Source organism: Onychomys torridus, chromosome 14 (assembly GCF_903995425.1).
Source record: "Onychomys torridus chromosome 14, mOncTor1.1, whole genome shotgun sequence".
Taxonomy (NCBI): domain Eukaryota; kingdom Metazoa; phylum Chordata; class Mammalia; order Rodentia; family Cricetidae; genus Onychomys; species Onychomys torridus.
In genome coordinates, this window is record NC_050456.1 from 35,395,263 (window position 1) to 35,416,415 (window position 21,153).

The 21,153-nt window shown below is 38.8% G+C and overlaps 1 protein-coding gene and 1 pseudogene across 3 annotated transcripts in view; both read right to left on the reverse strand.

Annotated features, from left to right (window-relative positions):
- The window catches only part of Mdga2 (MAM domain containing glycosylphosphatidylinositol anchor 2), an 818,335-nt gene that overhangs the window by 367,431 nt on the left and 429,751 nt on the right, over window positions 1–21,153 (reverse strand). The gene's annotated exons all lie outside the window — the stretch shown is intronic.
- Window positions 1,984–2,349, reverse strand: LOC118595830 (annotated as a pseudogene).

The window sequence follows — 21,153 nt, forward strand, 5'->3', positions numbered from 1 at the left end:
GAGCTTGAATGGTTGTGTTGAGGTTGACATGTTGCAGGTCTAGAACCTGTTTCTACCTGTTGTCTATAGCCCTCCTCCTACCTATTCTTGTGACTAATGAGTGAAAACGTTTAGAGTGTATAAATTTAACAGACCATTAGCCTTCACCAACCAAAGGCTGTGTCATCACACAGTTTCTGAGGCCTATGGCAGAGACTTCTCTCTGCTTTAATCTCACTAATGATGGTATCCACTAATGTATATGAGAAGTGCTTTAATATATTTTTTTTCTTGGTTTTTCTACTACAAAAACTTCAATGAACTGTTACCAGTTTACAAAGTGGACTCAGAGCAAGCTACATCTGTGTCTCTGGGCAATTGTCACTCCTATGTGGCTTCAGAATAAACCATCTTTTATTTCCTTTGGTGTGAGGGTTGTGTTTCTGCATTCACAAAGAACTCCTTATATATTTGGGTGAAGAATAAGACCATGAAGAGACTGGGAAAGTTGAAATGATTAATTTTATGTTCAGTGTGGCTAGGTATGGTTATTTGTTTGGGCAGATAATAGGGCTTAGAGATAATTTCTGAATGGTATTAATTCTTAAACTAGTAGACACTGAGAGAAACAGACTTTGACCACAGGGGAATGGGCCTCACCTAGATGAAGATGAAGGCTTTGAGTGTCCTGAATAACTAGGACTTCTCCCTAATACTTCCATGTAAACCAGACCATGAGTCACCAGCCTGCTGTCCTGAGGCATCTAGACAAGCCTGCTGCCAAACAAAACTTATCAGGCCGGCTGGCTTGAAAAACTGTTAGGTTCACAGCAGCACCCCCCCCACCCCCCCACCCCCCCCACCCCCACCCCCCACCCCCGGCAAAAAGAAGATAGTGCTGGTGACAGAAAAGCCACTGCCTTCCTTATTCAACCCCCAAATCAACTAACTCCCTCTGGCAAGGGCATCTAACTCCCAGTTAATCTGAACAGCCTGTTTTAGAAAGCCATCCCCACCCAATCCATCCCCCACCCGCCCTGCTAAATGACTATCAAAATCTACTTGCTTTTCTGCCATTTTCTGTTCTCTCTACCTCTCAAAAATAGTCTTGACAGTTTGATCCCCAAAGAATCCTTTCTTTCTACCCATGTAGCGGTCCAGTTTAGCGATTTGGCTTTTACTGCGTTCTTCCTTATAAAAACATCAGACTTGCTGAGTCCCACAGAGTGGAAGCCAAGAAGTGGAATATGATTTTTTTCTTTCCCTTTTTGCATATATGTATACCTATGTGAAAAACTGGAAATGTTCCTCATTTAATTTTCAAATAAGACAGAAAACTTGGTCTATGTAACTTTTCACTTGTTAATTTACACTAATAATTGTGACTATGTATCCTAAGAATACAATTACACATCATAGCTCCTTACTATGCTACTATGATAAAGTTAAAACAGCTATTCCTATAAGAAGGCAAACTATTTAAGCTTACTTTCTTTAAAAAATGATCACCTTTTTGTTTTATTACCAGTGTGTGTGTATGTGTGTGTGTGTGTGTGTGTGTGTGTGTGTCCCTCCAAGATGTGTTGCCAAACATGGAGTTGAATCTCTCCTTCCAGCTTTACATGGGAACTGGGGACCAAACTCATGTCACCAGAGTTGCTGAGCAGGCATGTTTTCCCATTCAGCCCTCTTGCCAACCTCATCAAATTCACATTCTACTCCCTCCACCCTGGAGGAGCTTTGTTAAGACAGAAAGTAAAAGGGAGTGAAAAGACAGTATGCTTTCAGACAAGATGTTTATGAGGAGCTCAAACAAGGCTGTTCTAGGGAGACATGAAACACTGCGTCCTGTAGAGCAGCTAATTAAGACAAGGGATAAAGATCTCAAACTAGATTCCAGAAGTCCCTAAATTTGACCATATTCACTAAGCCCCTCCTGCCACAAGAGACAGCTGAAGGTCACTCCCACACAAGCTTTTTTTATGAGCCAAATTTTTTATTTACTCATTTCATGCATTTGAAGTACTTTTCCATGACATCCTTGGCCTGAGAGTCTTTGCCATAGTTAATCACTATACACCTACAACCAAGCATGGTCTGTGGCTTCCCATCTAGATCGATTTTACAGAGGCCTACCCATTCCTCTAGTTTCTTGCTGTCATCAACCTTAATCATGTTGATTTGGTGCTCTGCACCAATGTCTCCACCAACTTGACATATACAGGCTCATCACAACTGGATGCAAGCGCACAAAGGTGGGTTTGGCACTTTGTCTAAGGCTCTGTTCACTTTGTAGATGCCACGTGCTAGGCCATCATAGATGACGACGGTGTTCAGCAGCTCTTGTATAGCAGTATTGATGTCCATTACACCTCCATTCCACCTTCTTTGGCCTCAGCATTGTATTACAGTTGAGGCCAAACCTTGAAGGCACCCAAGCCTTGGCTTCCCTGCAGCTTGGCAGCCACAAGGGAAAAGCACAAGCTGACTTTTGAAAAGAGGGTCAGAGGCTGCTTTCTGCAGGCGAGGGAAGCAGAAACCAGCCAAAGGGTCTAGAAGAAACAAAGACCAGCCAGGCTGCCTAAAAGAGGCTCAGACCCAATGAAACTGCGAAAAAGGACAGGGTCCTAACCTGTTGATCTGCCTGGTGGCTGTGCACTGTGCTCTAAATTTCCAGCTTTTGTGAATCTCAGCCCTGTAGGGTGTGCTTTTGGCGGTCTTTGAGTCATTTCTGCTACTGTAAGTGACCCCTCACTCATATTACTGTAAATAACCCCAGTACAACTCACTGATTCACAAGCAGGACTTTGATTGTAGCCATACATTAGTCTGCCATGGGCTCCCTATCTTGCTTGAGAAGACATTTGTATACATCTTCCCAGGAATAGCACCACACAATAAAGATTTGTTTCTCAACTATGGTGCTTTCAAACCATACATTTTCAAGGGATGTGTTTAGTGGCATGAGAAAGTCAGTACTAGACTAGACTTTAAATACCAGGTTTTCTGGCCGGGCAGTGGTGGCACACGCCTTTAATCCCAGCACTTGGGAGGCAGAGGCAGGAGGATCTCTGTGAGTACCAGGCCAGCCTGGACTACAGAGTGAGTTCCAGGAAAGGCACAAAGCTACACAGAGAAACCCTGTCTTGAAAAACCAAAAAAAAAAAACAAAAAAACAAAAAACCATAAAACAAAAAAACAAACAAAAAAAACCCCCAGGTTTTCCAAGCCCTCATTTCACACTGACAATGTCTGAGGCAATTTTGGAAGACAGCATTTCAGCAGGAGTCTATCTTTCTGCTTTCTGCAAGGGGCCTCAGAGATGCCACACTAGATGAGACAAGACTGCCACAACATGCCAGATACATGCGAGGGCTTGCTGAATCATTGAAGGTAAATACCGATAGTATCTTTCCATTGTATTTCCAACTTCCATAATAATCTAGATCCATTTCCAGAAACACAAACACGAATTTGATATTCAGAAGTTTCATAGTGGCATAACTTATATATAAAGTTATACTTTGCTGAAGTACTGGGCTACCAATAACAAAAATCCATCCTTAAGGAAATACACACTATAATAATCATACTGTGATCTTAGTAGTCTAAAAACACAAATATATTCTTAATATCAAATGCCAGGAAAAAATATGTAGATGAAATAACATGCAACAAGAGAAGAGATTAATGAGAAGATAATAAAAACAGAAAATGAAAACAAATCAGAATTCTCTGTATGTAGGTCTCTCTCTGCATGTAGTATTCACTTAGGTTTATGTACGTGTGTGTATTCATGAATGCTTGTATTTCTATATTTAATAATATTTACAATCAAGGAATAAGAAAGGAAGAATAATATAAATGATTAGTTGTGGCTTAGCTTAGAAACTCACCAACTATTCCCGCATATAGTACATGTAAGGTTTATTTAATAAAAATAAATAAACAAAAACAAACACCAATAGGCTTGGTATGAAGACTTGTGCCTGTAAGAAACAGCTTTTGATAAAGAGTTCCAGGCCAGTCTGTCTATGTAGGAAGATTTCTAGTCTCCCCACCTCAAAAAAGAAAAAAAAAATCAACTACAAAAGTAGTCAACTGCAATGAGAAGTATTTATTGATGACTAAAATCAAGTTGACTGAAAAAACTGAACAAAATGTTAAAATTCTACAGTATTTCTACATGTGGGCTGTGCTTTACTGAAATGACATATTTCACATACCAGAATGGCTCCTAATATCTTGTACATGCAATTTCTTCTCTCTCTAATATATCATCTAATAGTTGCTCTTTCTATCAACTTCTTTTGGAACATTTTTATTCCTCACTTATAGACATGAGACTCACTACCAAGTCATGTGACTTTAATCCATGAATGCTGAATCCATTTTCCCAGCTCCTTGTTCTCCCCTAATGCCTCTGTACAGGACGCTCAAGGTTTTTCTACACTTTCGGCTCTCACAAGATCCCAATTGGACCTTAAGACCCCACAGGTCAAGTGACTTCACTTTCATCACATTCTTCCTATCACCTTGCCTTGGATTTCTCTTCAAAATGCTGACTGAACCTTTAATGTTGCTCAGAAAGTCCTCCTCCAGGTAAATGTGTTCTCTGTGTCTCACGGTAAGCTCTAACTCTGAAGAACTTTCTTCAGACCCTTTTTATTTCCTTAAGGAAATAAAAATTGTAATAATCATACCATGATTAGTCAAAAAGTATCTTTTCAGTTTCTTCATGTTCCGAAAAAACCAATGATGAAAACACTTTTGAATGTAAAACTGCTGCCGGCAGCATACTTTTCCCATTTTCTTCCTGAACAACTTAGTCTTAGGGAATAAAAGCTACTTTTCTCTTTGGGTCTCAAATTGTTTTTCTCTTCCTACCACATTCCCAATCTCATCAAAATGGATTCTGTCCCATAAAATTCATCTTTGCTTCTCAATTTGGTCATCTGCATAGTTGTGCACATGAGATGAGTTATGTGAAACACTTTATGTGATATATTTGATATAGTGTTTGGCATATATTAAACACTATGAGATATTGTCTAAGTCAGTGTTCTATTCCTTGTGAAGAGACACCAAGACCATGGAAACTCTTATAAAGGAAAGCATTTACTAGAGGCATTTGTACAGTTTCAGAGATTTAGTTTATTTTCATCATGGTTGGAAGCATGATGGCATGCAGGCAGACATGGTACCTGAAAGTTCTTCATCTGAATTTGACAGTAGCAGGAAGAGAGAGACACTGGGCCTGGCTTGATCATTTGAAACCCCAAAGACCACCCCTAGAGACACACTTCCTTCAACAAGGCCACACCTACTTCAACAAGGCCACACCTCCCAATCCCTGTCAAGTTATACCTCTCCCAAATGGAAATGGCCAAACATTCAAATATTTGAGCCTATAGGGCCATTCCTGTTCAAACCACCACAGACATGTTTTAGTACTATCAGCAAGATAGCTGTAGTATAACCTGTGTGTGTGTGTGTGTGTGTGTGTGTGTGTGTGTGTGTGTGTCTACTTTGCAGTTGAACATAAGGAAGTAAAAGCAAATATGATTTGTCCTACTTTCTCTTCTATCTATTCTTTATGTTTTCTTTAACAACTCTTATGACAGAGCCATAACCACAGAGCCATATAACTATCATGAACTTTTCGGTATTTACAAGAATTAGAGGAAAACACTATCAGGTTTTTTTTTTTTTTTTTTTTTTTTTTAAGCAAACACATGCTTAATGTTCATAAACATAATTGTGTTGATTTAGATAATACAAATCCATAGATTAGATATCATTACTATCCTTTATTAAGGAGCTTTGCAATTTGCCTCATATCATAAAGGTAGTAATAGCTAGATCGATTCTTTGATTAGATTACCTTTTTGACACAATTTTACTTAACCATTTCTACTCTGGAAATAATTCAGCTAGTTTCCTGATTTATTTCTATAGAGACTATTTCCTGACATGCAAAAAATCTATATTATTATTTATGTGACAATGTTACATAGGGAATGGGGAAATCACAGTTTTTTAAGTTTGAAATATATAGTTGTCTCTTTGGATTGAAAAGTCACAAAAGAGAAACCATAGTTCTACAGTAGAATCAAGACAAATTCTTAAATATAAGTTCAGATAAAGATAGCAAGAAGGCTAATTTACTTTCACGTATGTTTTCAATAATTGATTAATTATTCCATTAATATGGTCTTTTGTAGTCTCTTCAAATTCATCACTGAGTTTTTATACTAGATGATGTCATAACATGGTTCCTGATCTCTGAGAGTTTATAGAATACTCATAAAAATAAACCTATAGGTATGATTCATTCATAATTATGGTGAGTCCATATGTATGTGTGTATCCATAATGTCATGTATACAATTTATAATATATGATATTATATTAATTATATACATAATTATATTTAATATATATTAATTGTACTATATAATAAAATTATATCTAATTCCACAGCACTGTCTATATGATTATGAAATTTAAGAACTTCTAATAAAAAAAAGAACGAGGAAATTATTTTCATATCTACACCACTTTGAGTGACAGAAACTCAGCTGTTGAGTTCATTTGTCTTGTTTCACCTTTGCCATGACTCAGGATGAACTCAGGATGTGAAGTGTAGGAAAGCACTGAGTTGCTGGCCCAGTGAGTGACATACAGAGAAAGTCACAACGGGAGCAGGCGGGAGGCAGCAGCCAGCCAAGCCTTCATCCAGCGCACAAGGACCAGGTCACCAGCAACATGTGGATCAAGAAATAAGGTGTGAAGGACTTTCCTTGGGAGAGTAAGGAGTCATAGAGCAGCAGAGGAAAGAAATCAGTAGAGAAGCCAATACTTTCATTAAACAAAATGTAGGTTAGATTCAAGGGCACTGCTGAACACAGAATTTGAGTGAGAGTCACTGGTAGGGATTGAAGAAATTTAAGATGATAAGTTTTATTGGAAGACATGTCTAGTATGTGTAGGAGGTTTATTCAGGAACCAGGCAGTTAACATCCAGGGACTAGAAGGAGACTGAAACAGGAAGTGGTATCGGAAAGTGGAATGCCTCTACTTCAGCTCTTTCTGATAACTGGAAGTAAGTATACTCTTTGTATGTTTCCTTCTGCATTTAGAATGTAATCCAAAGGAATGGACATTTCAAAATGCTTAAAATTAAACCAAGCCATTAATTTATTTCATTCACAACCATGCAGGTGCCTGGACTACATGTATGCCTCAGAGTTGCCACAAGACACTTGGATTTTTATATTCTGAGGCTGGTGACAAACTCAGGATCATCAATTAAAAAAAATCATTGCAATGTCTTCAGGTGGGATGTAGCTATTTCTGTTTCATGTAGCATTTAAGAGATTGAAAATACAGTTATTTTCAGATTCTTCATGTTGTTGGGTATTTTTACTCTTTACTCTTTGGGGGGCCCACCACCCAGCTCCCAAATAATTCACACATGGAGGAGGCTTATTCTTAATTATGACTGCCCAGCCTTAGGTTGGCTTGGTTCTTGCCAGCTTGCCTTAACTTTAAAGTATCCCATCTACCTTTTGCCTCTGGGCTTTTCCCATTCTCTTACATCTCTAAATCTTACTCTTACTCTATGGCTTGCTGTGTAGCTGGGTGGCTGGTCCCTGAAGTTCTCCTCCTTCTCTGGCTACTTCTTTTGTCTTTCCTCCCAGATTTCTCCTTCTATATATTCTCTCTGCCTGGCAGCCCTGCCTATCTTTCCTATTGGCTGTTCAGATCTTTATTAGACCATTAAGTATTTTAGACAGTCATAGTAACAGCTTCACAGAGTTAAACAAATGCAACATAAACAAAAGTATCACACCTTAAAATAATGTTCTACAACATCTTCAGCATTCTTCATTCCTGTCCTATGTTTCATGAGCTCACACACTTCATAAGTATTAATGAGTATGAAATATCAATGGGTGATGTCAGAAGTCATCGCTATTGTTGGAAATACTTTTCACTCATTAATTAAAAGAACAAAATATACTTTTAACCTCAAAGTTGTAGGTGGACATCATTTCAGTCTTAAGGAACTTCTTATTTTGCATATGAATTTGCTATGAAGAATTTTCTTCTACATCTTATGAAACTAGTCAACAACTATTATTTTAAATGCTTTGATTTGATTGGATGGCTGGTATTAGTCTGCTACCCAGGGATTAGAAGCCTCTGAGGCCATTGAGGATGTACCCATCCCTTGAAGTCAGTTTTGGAAACCACTTTCCCCTTCTCTGGTAACATTAGAAAGAAGAAGATCACAACTTCCCCTCCTTAGGCTTCCTGGTCAAAATACTATAACAACTCTGACCCTTATTGAAGGCATGACCCACTGAAATACTACCCCTCCCTAGGTACTATTGCCTCCAGAACTCCCATCATGCATCACCGCTTAGCCTGTCTGCTTTTCTGAGTTCTAAAAAGTATAACTGTCCCTATTTCTTCTTTGTTTTACATTTGAAAATTTACCAAAGTGTGCAAACACTATCCCTGACACTCTGTCTGGCCCTTCTCACTCTTTCCCTGAATCCCTCCCCTTCCACTATTCAGCTGTTTGCCAACTTCCATTGGTGAACCTGCCAAATTTCTTGGATTCTAACTCAAATGGCATGGTTTTGAGTTATCTCTTTCCCATCTCCCTCTTTCCTAGCAGTTGCCAAAATTTATAGTCTGTTATTCTCTCAAGTCCTAATAAAATATCCTAAATGTACTTCCCCATGGGAGGCCTTACCTTTATGTAGGAGGGAATTAGGGTGGGTTGGGTGGGGGAGGCTGGAGGGGCGGGATGAGGGAAGAGGGGGATTTTGGTATGTAAAATGAATAAAAATTTTTTCTTAATTAAAAAAAAAAATGTCCTGCAGCTTCCTTTGGGTCTTTTTCAAAGCTTTTATTAAGGCAACTACAAATTCAAAGGGAAATTACAATTTCCCTTTGTGGAGGGGCCCCAAAACATCTTGACCACACAGCAGCCATGACAGGTTTAGGGGCCTAGACACAGCTTCTGTGACAGGCTTACTGGCAGACAACACCCAGATCCAGGGTGTTAAGCTGATACCACCCAGGGATCCACCCAGGGGTGAGGAAGTACCTGACATCCCAAACACTGCAACCATTAGATAGGTGGCCTGATGTCCTTGAGTCTAGAACACACCTATTTTTTGTTTTAGATACTCCTAGACAATTGTCAGTCAATCAGGGTCCTGAACCCTGGAAATCCCCTCATCCCAAACTCTGCTATGATAAAAACTCTGCCCCACCTGAGCTCGGGGGTCTCTGCTCTCACCACTGTGTCATACAAACAGAGGGACTGAGTCCCAGAGCTTGAAATAAAGGCTCTTTGCTTTTACATTTGGGATTCGGTCTTTGTGGTGGTCTTTTGGGGGTAACTGTGATCTGGGCATAACACCCTTGTAACAATGGTATTGCCAGACTGTGGAAGCAAAGGTTGCCAAGTTTGTTTGGGACTCTGACGATTTTGAATCAGATAGCATAATATCCTCTGCACTGAAGAGCCTGCCGCAGGATAGCTCCCAGTATTAAATATATAAATATGCATGCTATAATTTACTTCTACTTTCCCTTTTGTGTAACTCAGAGGTTACCAGATTTTTTTTTACATATGTGAAAAGAATCACATTAAGCACAACTGTGTAGTTCAGAAGCTACTCGATTTTTTCATGTATGTGAAAAGAATCACGCTAAGCACATACATTTGAAAAATGTGAACTGTTTTACAACTGCATGTTTGTTTACATGTAATATTCCTCCTATATTTTATTTTTGTAGTAAAGTGTGCATGCAGCTCAGGCTTGACAAGCAGCAGGTTTGGGCCTCAGGGCAGAGCTACATTCAGAGCACTCATGAGCTGACTAGAGACCGGAATGCTGGATGCCAATCTGGAATCTCTGGCTGTCTCAGCAGGAGCATCTGCTAGCCATTTAACCTTCAACTACAGAGTCCCACACAGCCTGTGAGCTGTAATTTTAAGAGCCTGCTGATTAGTTTAATCAAAAGCTTTAGCTGTCTATAATTATCAATAATACCTTTTCATAATTAAGTCAGGACTTGGAAAACCGTTATGAAAAAGGTGGACAAAGAAAAACAACAGAATAAACATAGATTTAAGTGCTAATAGCCTTCAGTCTTTGTGTAAAGCATATAAATTTTCACTTCCTAGAGTTGCTCAGTATTGAATAGATTTTATCCACTAATAACAAAGAAAGTAAACATAACCTCACATCATAAAGTTATTAGTTTTATGTTCTTTAATATACTTAATAGGACTTAATGTCACCTTTTATATAATTTGGGGGTTAGTACTTTCAATATGCAAATTTTTTTTATTCTTACTAAACTAAACTCTAGCTAAGTTCCTCATGTGTGCATTTTTCAACTCTTCAGCTCATTATAAACTTTTTTTAGGGCAAAGGGCTTGCAAGTTGGCTTTCTCTCCCTGCAAACCTAGCAGAGTATTTAAATACAGCAAGTCTTCAATAACATTGGCAATGGACAGATTCTATTTGGATGTGGCTTCCAGTGCCTACATTGAAGTACATCATAGACTATGTGGGATTTCTAGAATCAGGTGGAGTGAGCAGAGAGCCTGAAGGCAGCAAGGTCAAGTACAGAGCACCAGAGAGAAATTCTGGTTGCTATTTTGGAAACAGTCAAATTGGTGTTATGGTAATACCTCTCAAGTGCCTACTTCTGACTTATAATGAATTTAATATAATCAGCTTCATTAAGAGAGGGCTCACCAGATCCAAAGGCAACTCTGCCTTCATGTCTTTTGTATAAGAAGCCATAGAAAGGCTTGGCATTGAGACAAGAGTGTGGTGATATTTTGTTTGTGCTTTATTTAATTAATAAAACTTGCCTGGAGATCAGAGGGAAAAGCCAACAATTATAAGTAAACACAGAAGTCAGGCAATGGTAGCACATGTATTTAATCTCATCACTTGGGAGGCAGGGATCTGTTTGGATTTCTGTGAGATCAAAACCACACTGGAAACAGAGTCAGGCATGGTGGTACACACCTTAAATTCCAACACTAGTTAACCATGGAAGTCTGGAGGTCTGAACAAACGGACAAGAATTAACCGAGATGGGCAGGAAGAGGAAGTGATGTAGCTGGACAGAGAGAGCAAATCAGATGGCAGAACAGCAAGGCATCTAGGCATGGGTAAACAGGAAGTAACTTGCTCTTTTGGAAGCTGGGTGTTGGTGAGGAGAAGTTATGTGGCTGTTCCTCCTGTTCCTCTGATCTCTCTCAGGTTTTCACCCCTCTATCTGGCTCTGTGTTTTCTATTAATAAGACCATTTAGAAATTCGTCTACACAAGAGATAACTCCCTTCAAAGAGCAAGGGCGAGTCCAAGGTGGATCATGAGTTGGTCACACAGAACACAGAATCCCTCCTACAAAGGAGGGTGACCCTCAGGTTTGGCGGATGGAAATGAATAGGGTGTAGAATCCTTATTTGTTTACTGACATGCTCAAACAATCAGTTTCAATAAAGATGACTTTAGTCTCCATCAAATTCTCTTCATAAGATTCACAAAAATCAACTTGGGGGTTGGTTAGTCCTTCCTTAAAGTCCCTCCCATTCCTGGGAATTCTCATTTTTCTCCTAATAAATCTACATTCTCTTCCTTTTTTTCTTTGGTGGGGGAGGGGGGATAAGACTATGAATTCACTCACAAGCCACTAGATTGGTGGTCTGATGGCCATGGATACTCTAGGACTCTATCATGGAAAATTAAGCTCGGCACAAAATGACCATGGTATATTTAAACAACCCACGTTGAAAGCATTACTTGTCTGTTTATTTGCCTGTTTCTAAGGCCTTTTATTAAGGCTGTCTAGAAATTGTGTTAGTGAAGACCTTACCAGTAAATAACACTGCCAAGAAAACAGTTTTCTTTCACATGTGACATACCTAAAATTGCAAAATCCTGCCTTGAATTTTATTAATAGGGTGATTACCATGAGAACCAGCCATTTCAGTAGACACTATAATTACCATATCACATACTCTGTGGACTTCCTAACCCTAGAGTATCGTTTAAGAATAAAGGTGGTGGAAGAGAAAATGATGCTTGATGGGATTTACCTGGGGTCTGTGGTCCTCCTGACAGTGGGGAGCCTTCAGGATTCACATCAGTTTTTCCAGCTCTTTTTCTAAACTTTTTGGTCCAAAGGTCATGGTGATGAGTTCCATAAAGTTAAAAGTAACAGCAATTCATTGTCATCATTTTAAATCATACAGTTTATAATTCTAACACAGGTAAGTTTTGTTTATGGAATAAATTGATAGCATGTTTGCAACTCTGATTAATTTCTTGGGTATAAATGTAATACATAATAAACCTCATGGACACTTCCTGAAAGAAAAGTGTCCTGGTCTAAATGTAATGAAATACAACAATTTATGTAAGTGAAATGAGATTGAAGGAGATATTTGAAATAAAAATGCTTGCAAATGTTTAATGAATACTGGAAAAGATTTGTCTCACTTGTGAACAGTGTCTGCACACATGAAGAATTATTAGGCTAATACCTCCAAATCCAATTTCTTTTTGAATTAAGAATACGTTTTAATCAAACCCTAACCTTTCAAGTTGTATGACCTCTATTACCCTGTGAGTAACATGGTCATGGCTGGAAATAAGTAAAAGTATTACATGATCACAGTCTTAGAAAACTGTTTAAATATCCTCAAGATCCTTCAAATGACAGACATTTGAAGATGAGAGCATCAAAAATCCAGAACCTCATGTCCTGTATAGACTGTGCCCCTTCTTTCTCCATAGGGAACTTAGATGCATAATAAATGAAATTGCTTTTTATAACAAAGGAGGCAATGTGTTAGTATGAAGAACTCTACTCAGCAAGTCTGCAGTCCTAACACTACAATTTCTTTTTCTACAGTGTCCAGCAGTTCGTCATTCATTGGGTCTAAGGCATCATCAGTAATAGTTCAACACATTTAACAACCAGTCTTTCAAATTAATCCCTCATTCCTTCTAAAACTCAACAGCTTAATCAAGTATTCCCCTGAATGCTATTCTGTAACTCTCTATTTTATGTCTTTAGTAAGAAAATCCATTCATTCAATAATAGGTTTGGCTTTCTCCTTTACTTATTTAAACAATTTTTACTTATTTTAATGTTTTTTAGGTCAGGAACTGTGAGAACTCTGATATTTTATCTACCTGTTGGCTAGATAATACTAATAGATCATACTTTCACGGATGCTTGAGGACAAGGGTCTTCTGGGCATAAGGCCAAGGCATTATTAATGAGGTCTCAGATGTAAATGCCAGCTTCACGCTTTTATAGGCTATGTTCCTCAACTTCTAGGATGGCAAGATGATGTGTACCCCGAGTACCCCAGGTGTGCTCTTTGCACACAGTACTTTTATAACACTGAGCTTTGCAAATTCCTTGTTTAACAAAAGCCCCGAATGAAACCAGCCCCCTCTTTTCCTAAGGAAAGCTGTGTCTCTACTGTCCAGGGCTGTTTGCTACATGAACACTGGTGAAAAGAGCATTCAGGACACAAACTTAGTAAAGCATGCAGAAATGCCTGAAAGCAATAGCTCTCAAACTACTTCCTTCACGCTAAGAAGCCTTACTAACCTATCTCACCTGCCAATCTATTTTCTGTGACAATGGCACACTGTCACTATTTAATGTTGTGTGAACTGATGTCATTATACTTTTTACTTAGCTGCTATAATCCACTTAAACAAAATCATAAACTTTTTGTCTCTTTAAATAGATGAAATTTACTAAAGGTACAACATAATTAATAAACACATTTTTTAGCCTTACATAATCTAATGCTGTTATGCCGTGACCCCGCAGATATCTCATAAGTAAAACACAGATAACAGTTTAGGCAATGTTGGCACAACATTATGATAATAATTTTTCCAACTTTTAAAAATAAGCTCTTTCAAGGTCAATATTTTCTATTTTCAAGTATCAAATACCAACAATCCTCACCACTTATTAAAAGTATAAGAAGAAAACTAGTCTTTTACAATCTACAGAAGGTTGTCTGAAGATTTGGGATAAATTAGTTTGGAATTTTGGGATGAGAACCAGGGATGTCCAAGGTTAAATATTCATCCTTGGTATCCCTTCAGAAAAGAGCAGTCTTCCCAAGGATATCAATCAAACATAGTTTCTAAACTTACAACAGGTCTAGGCACAAACCCTCGTACTGGTTGCTGGGAGACAGCCCAGTGGAGGAAAAGGCTCCCAAGAGCAGGCAAGAGAGTCAGAAACACTCCTCCTCCTACTGTGAGTTGTCCCACAGAAACACCAAGCTAACAGGAGATCATTTCAGCTATGTTTCGTAGTTTGCACTGTGATATCCCGGACTTGCTGTATAAACTAGGATGGGATTAAAGTCATGTGCCACCACTCCCTGACAGCCTGGCTGCTTTTTAATGCTCAGTGGTGCCCTTTACTAGGGCAATCTATTCACATTTGTTTCCGCTGTACTGTTTTTCACTGTTTTTCTAGTTTTATTTTTCTTCTTTCACATTGGGTTACTTATTTCTTTCCATGGAAAAGAATTATTTCATTCTCATATTCTCTTCCTCACATATTCTCCACCTATTACATCACACCTTTTGTCAGATCAGGTTCTGATGTCATGGTATCTATGCAAGCATTCTTCACTGTTGAACCTTGCAGCATGTTCCGATTCCATCTCCTTCCCTGCAGCTTGTTTGTGCCTTCTGTTAACTGCTCCCACATTTCCTGTAGTCTATTTTGTATGTACTATGATTACCATATTTTAAGCTTATAGTGAGAGATATAAAATCTTTTACAAAGCACCAGGTAAGCTCTTTGTTATAATTTGAATGTAAAGCCCACCTTAAGTACTTGTTACTGAAGCATGGTATTCAGCTAGTAGTCCCATCTGAAAACATTAGGAGAAGTTTGCCTTGGTGTGTGGGGGACTCTCTAATGAGTCCTTGTGGGGATCTTGTTCCAGGCTGCTACTTCTCTCTTGTGTCAGTGACCACATTAAAGATAACCTCAGAGAGACTAAAATGTATCCATGATGCATTAAGGAATATAAACACAGCACTTCTTCTTGGCTTAATTTGAGTAAGAGCAAAACCAATTTTGAATTCTCTACTCTTCTACCTGTCGAATGTCTGATGTCTGCCAGTCTCCTGTCTGAATCTAGTGTATCTATTCATCCTGGTTCCTAACAAAGCACTGTGTTCTGTATACTGAGAAACACAGAACACATGGCATGGGAAGGAGGTGAGGGATTCTTTCTAGACATCTTTAACAGAGTTTTACAAGGGGGATATCACCTTACTGACCTCTACTGATCCAAAGTAGTAAACAACACTGCAGACAGACATTATTAGCTGTATCCATTTTGCTCACATTTATGCTGGATATTTATTGCATAAGACTGTTTTCAACCTTTTGGCTATTTTCAGTAAATGATTATCACAACACACACATACTCATATATATTATTCAGGGTCAGGGATGAAAGTACATAGTTTAATATTAAAGCTATATATTAACTTAGGTTGTAAAAGTTATATGCTGTCTTAGTTACTTTTCTGTTGATGTGAAGAGACACCATGACAAAGACAACTTATAAATGAAAACATTTAATTAGGGGGTTGCTTACAGTGTCAGAGGGTCAGTCCCTGACCATCACAGCAGATAGCAAGCCTGCAAGCAGGAAAACATGGATTGGGGTGGTAGCTGAGGGTTTACATCTTATTCTTACAAGTTGGAGACAGAGAGTAAGAAACTAAGCTTTGTGTGAGCTTTTGAAACCTCAAAGCCACCCCTCGTGACACACCTCCCCCAAGGCCAAACCCTCCAATTCTTCCTACAACAGTTCTACCAACTGTAAATGTAGCATTCAAATATATGAGCCTGTGGAGTTCTAACCATCCATATAGAGAAAATTAAGGGTATTGCCCTGCTCTTTTTTTTCTTCTTCTTATTTTTTTCTTTATTAATATGTGTTTTAAATTTTATACATCAGCCATGGGTTCCCCTGTCCTCCCCCCTTCTGCCCCCACCCCCACCTTCCCCCACCCCCCTCCATTCCCATGTCCTCCAGGATCAAGGCACCCCTGGGGATTCATTTAAACCTGGTGGATTCAGTACAGGCAGGTCCTGTCACCTCCTTCCAGACTGAGCAAAGTGTCCCTGTGTAAGCCCAAGGTTTCAAACAGCCAGCTCATGCACTAAGGACAGGTCCTGGTCCCAAAGACTGGGTGCCTCCCAAACAGATCAAGCTATTCAATTGTCTCACTTATCCAGAGGGCCTGATCCAGCTGGGGGCTCCACAGCCTTTGGTTCATAATTCATGTGCTTCCATTTGTTTGGCTATTTGTCCCTGTGCTTTTTGCAATCTTGGATTCAACAATTCACACTCTTGCAAACCCTCCTCTTTCTCGACAGTTGGACACCTGGAGCTCCACCTGGGGCCTGGCTGAGGATCTCTGCATCTACTTCCATCAGTTATTGGATGAGAGTTCCAAGAAGACTGTTAGGGTGTTTAGTCATCTGATCACCAGACTAGGTCAGATCAGGCTTTCTCTCGACCATTGCCAGCAGACTACAGAGGATATATCATTGTGGATTTCTGGGAACCTCTCCAGCACTCTGCCTATTCCTGTTCTCATGTGGTCTTCATTTATCATGGTCTGTTATTCCTCATTCTCCCTTTCTGTTCTTGATCCGGCTGGGATCTCCTGCTCCCCTAAGCTTTCTTTCCCTCGAACCTTGCCCTTCATTACTCCCATTGTTGTCCAGGTTGTTCATGTAGATCTCATCCATTTCTCTGTCATTGGGTGATCCCTGGGTCTTTCCTAGGGTCCCGTTTTCTAGGTAGCCTCCCTGGAGTTGTGAGTAGCAGTCTAGTCATCTTTGTTTTATATCTAGTATCCTCCTATGAGTGAGTACATACCGTGCTGATATCCAGAATATATAAAGAACTCAAGAAATTAGACATCAAAATGCCCAACAGTCCAATTAAGAAATGGGCTATAGAACTAAACAGAGAATTCTCCACAGAGGAATTTCAAATGGCTGAAAGACATTTAAGGAATTGCTCAATATCCCTAATTATCCGGGAAATGCAAATCAAAATGACTCTGAGATACTACCTTACACCTGTCAGAATGACTAAGATCAAAAGCACAGAAGACAGCTTATGCTGGAGAGGATGTGGAGCAAGGGGAACTCTCCTCCACTGCTGGTGGGAATGCAAGCTTGTACAGCCACTTTGGAAATCAATATGGCGCTTCCTTAGAAAATTGGGAATCCATCTCCCCCAAGACCCAGCTATAGCACTCTTGGGCATATACCCAAGGAATGCTCAATCATACCACAAGGGCATTTGCTCAGCTATGTTCATATCAGCATTGTTTGTAATAGCCAGAACCTGGAAATACCCTAGATGCCCTTCAACTGAAGAATGGATAAAGAAAACATGGTACATATACACAATGGAGTACTACTCAGCAGAGAAAAACAATGACCTCATGAGGTTTGCAAGCAAATGGATAGATCTAGAAAAAATCATCCTGAGTGAGGTAACCCAGACTCAGAATGACAAACACGGTATGTGCCCTGCTCTTTTTAAGGCTGGTTAATCTGAAAGAGCCTAGTTGCACAGTAGGTAGCATGCCAAGTCTTAAGTGACATCAAGGCACATCATTAAGTCTGCTGTGAGGTCCCACAAAAGTTCCATCTCTCTGAATGGAAGAAACATTTCTATCAAACCGCATCACTACACTCTGAATTTTTGCTTGTTTACTTCCATGAGGAGAAGAGACTACTCTGCTCTACATGAGGACATGACAAAGTTCTGCCTAACCTGAAGAGGCCATGCAACCATGGGCTGAAACTTCTGAAGATGTGAGTAAAACAAAAACCTTTCCTCATAAAAACTGTTCATGTCAGGCATCAGGCATTTTGACACAGGGTGGAAAGAAAACAACACTGCTATGTTAACCGTGTTTTTATTAACAATGATGGAGTATTATAAATTATCAAGATTCTTGTAGCAAATAAAAACATATGAACCTAAGTACTCTGGTTTGCATTAAAAGTTTCCAGAAAACAGATTTTTCAAATGGGTTAGTTATCTCTGCTATGATATAATTTTATCACTAAAAACTTGTAAAATTTACTACAAAAGGGAATTTATTCATAGCTATATGAATAAATATAATTATGGAAAAATACCAGGATTCTTACACTGTGAATTTATCTTGGGAGCTGAGGTATTGCCTGGGAAATTCCTCCCAATAAGTTGTTACATTTGTAAATACAATCCAAAGTTTAGTGTTATTTTCTCAAATGTAGATGACTATCTCATTGACCATATATCAGAAAGGCACAGAACAATAATATAACTTAAATATGGCACATATCTCAGTAACATTTCACTCAAATAATATGGAACAAGATGTTTGTGAAGCTCAAATTATATCTAAAAAAAATCCCAAAGAAAGTCCTAGGGAAGAAGGTAACATGGCTACAGGAGGTTGATTGGCATTTTAATAAAGCAGAGGAGCTGGGGAATGGAATGGGCCATCACTACTCCTAGAAAGCTGTGTAGCATCAACTACTTAGGCACAACCCACTCTGAGTAGCAAGGTGAAAAGAAATAACAATGGATGGTATTGAAAGGCTTAGTCACAGAAAAAAAATCTTTTAAAACTTTTCCAGTCTTATTTCCTGCTTTGTATATGAGTTTTTAAGCCCCTAAGGCACAGATTTTATTGCCATCAAATCCGTTGTGGTAGCAATGTAGTCAAAACCTTTATTCAAAACTGGTTGCTACTGTGTTTCAGAAGTTTCATGACTTCATTTAGAAAAATACAATGTATACACCATAGGATATATAAAGCCCCTAGCAGGACTGATGCTTATACTCTAATCAGACAAATTTTATGAGCAAAATATGTTAGTCCATATAAAGTAAAGTAAATAAAGAGTACATTAATGATTAAAAATTTCTACTTAAGGAGTAGTCACATTTTGCTATCAACCTAGTTTATACAAAGCTGACAAGCATCACCCAAACACAGCAGGACAAACCATGTATTCTCTTTTAGAGCATTTTAGAATTTTGAATTATATTCAACATACTAGAGTTTTGTTTTTAAAGGTTATGACCTATCATACAAGGAAATAACAGTGTATTTAATTAAATGGTGTACAATAATTAAAGAACACAGTATTTAATTCACTTAAATCAAATTTAGTTTAATTCCAAATATATTCAAACTATACAGAACTTAGGTGGAGGTTTGGTGCAGGTCTGGCTAACCTGGATACCCAGAAGGTAAGTGTGGCACATAGGTTGAGCCTGCCAGTATCATGTCAGTGGATGTCTCGGGACAATGGAACACAGGCTTCTGTCACACACAAGAGGGCAACAAGCACTTAACTATGGAAGATGATTCACAAATGCTGCTGTCACTTCCTTCCTCATTGTCTCCATAAATAAACGAGCCCGGCAGAGGCTCCATGAATAGACCATTGATAATTTCTAGCCTCTCCCTAACTATGTAACACCTGCACTATGCTCAAAGAACAGGAAAGGGGAATGAAAAGAAAACAGGCTGGAAAACATGAACCCCTCACTTGTTATTATGTCTGAATTACTTTAAGGAGGGAAAAATGCATTCTAATATTAGAGACTTAAAAATAAATGCCATTTCTCACGAAAACAACGAGAGTGCCAGATGAACCTGTGTGGGGAAAACAAAAAACAAACAAACAAAAAAAACCTAAATGCTGGCACTTAATGTCTTTGGTGGGGAGAGGAGTAAAGAGAGCAGACGATGCCTAACACAGTTGTAAAAAGGAAAAGTAGGAGAGTATGACAGAATGAAACAAATCAAGCAATGTTCTCTAGAAGGCACTGCATTTTCAGGGTCAGTAATGGTCACTTACAACAGTCTGCTGTACATAGAGATGTGTGATCCTTCACAAGGCAATATGGATACATGATTGTGCTTGCTTACAAAATATGCATTGAAAATGAGAATGGTTGACTTTGTATGCAGGTTAAATGATTAAGCCAGTCAGAGCACATTATGGAAAGATCTTTTCTTCATAAAGTTCATTAACATATAGATGTGTGGGAGACTGTGGTGGCACAAGCCTATAATTCCAGCACTTGGGAGACAAGGGTAGGTGGATCACTGAGTTCAAAGCAAGCCTGTTAGAACTATAAAGAACAAGTTCCAGACAGCCAGGGCTACATACAGAGAAACCCTGAATCAAAAAGAGAAAAAAAAAAAGATTTAGATGTGCATGCATGTATTTACATGTTGTCTAAGTTAGGGTTTCTATTGCTGTGAAGAGACATCATGACATGACCACAACATCTGGTATAAAGGAAAACATTTAATTGTCATGGCTTACAGTTCAGAAGTTCAGTCCATTATCATGATGGTGAGACATGGCAGCATATAGGCAGACATGGTGGTGGAGAGTTAGCAGAGAGTTCTACATCTTTCACAGGCAACAGGAAGTGAACTGAGACATTGGGTGTGGCTTGAGCATATATGAGACTTCAAAGCCTACCTCCACAGTGACACACTTCCTCCAACAAAGCCATACCTACACCATCAAAGCCAACTTCCTAATAGTGCTACTCCCAATGAGCTTATGGGAGCCAATTACATTCAAAGTACCACACATGTACACATGAAAAGTTTATGCACTAAATGCAAAGAGGCTACCGGTATTGCCAATAATATTTATCATCTTACTAATGTTATATTTCATATTCTGTACTGAATATGTATCATGTCACAAATTATGAAAATCTGAAGTAAAATTTCTCTTCTCAGAAATGTCTCAGAGCAAGTTAGGGAATAGGAAAGGTGATAAATGGATCTGCCATGCAAGCTTCAGGGATTTGGGACTTCAAAACCCATGATGCAATGTCAGGTATGATGGCACACACTTGTAGTCTGAACCTGAAGAAGGATAATCGAAGTTGTATGCTGATGTCTCTATGTACCTACCTACATGCAGAAGCAAACATTTAAGAAAAAACAAAACAAAACAAAAAACATTTCTTAAAGGTTTACCACTGTCATATAACATT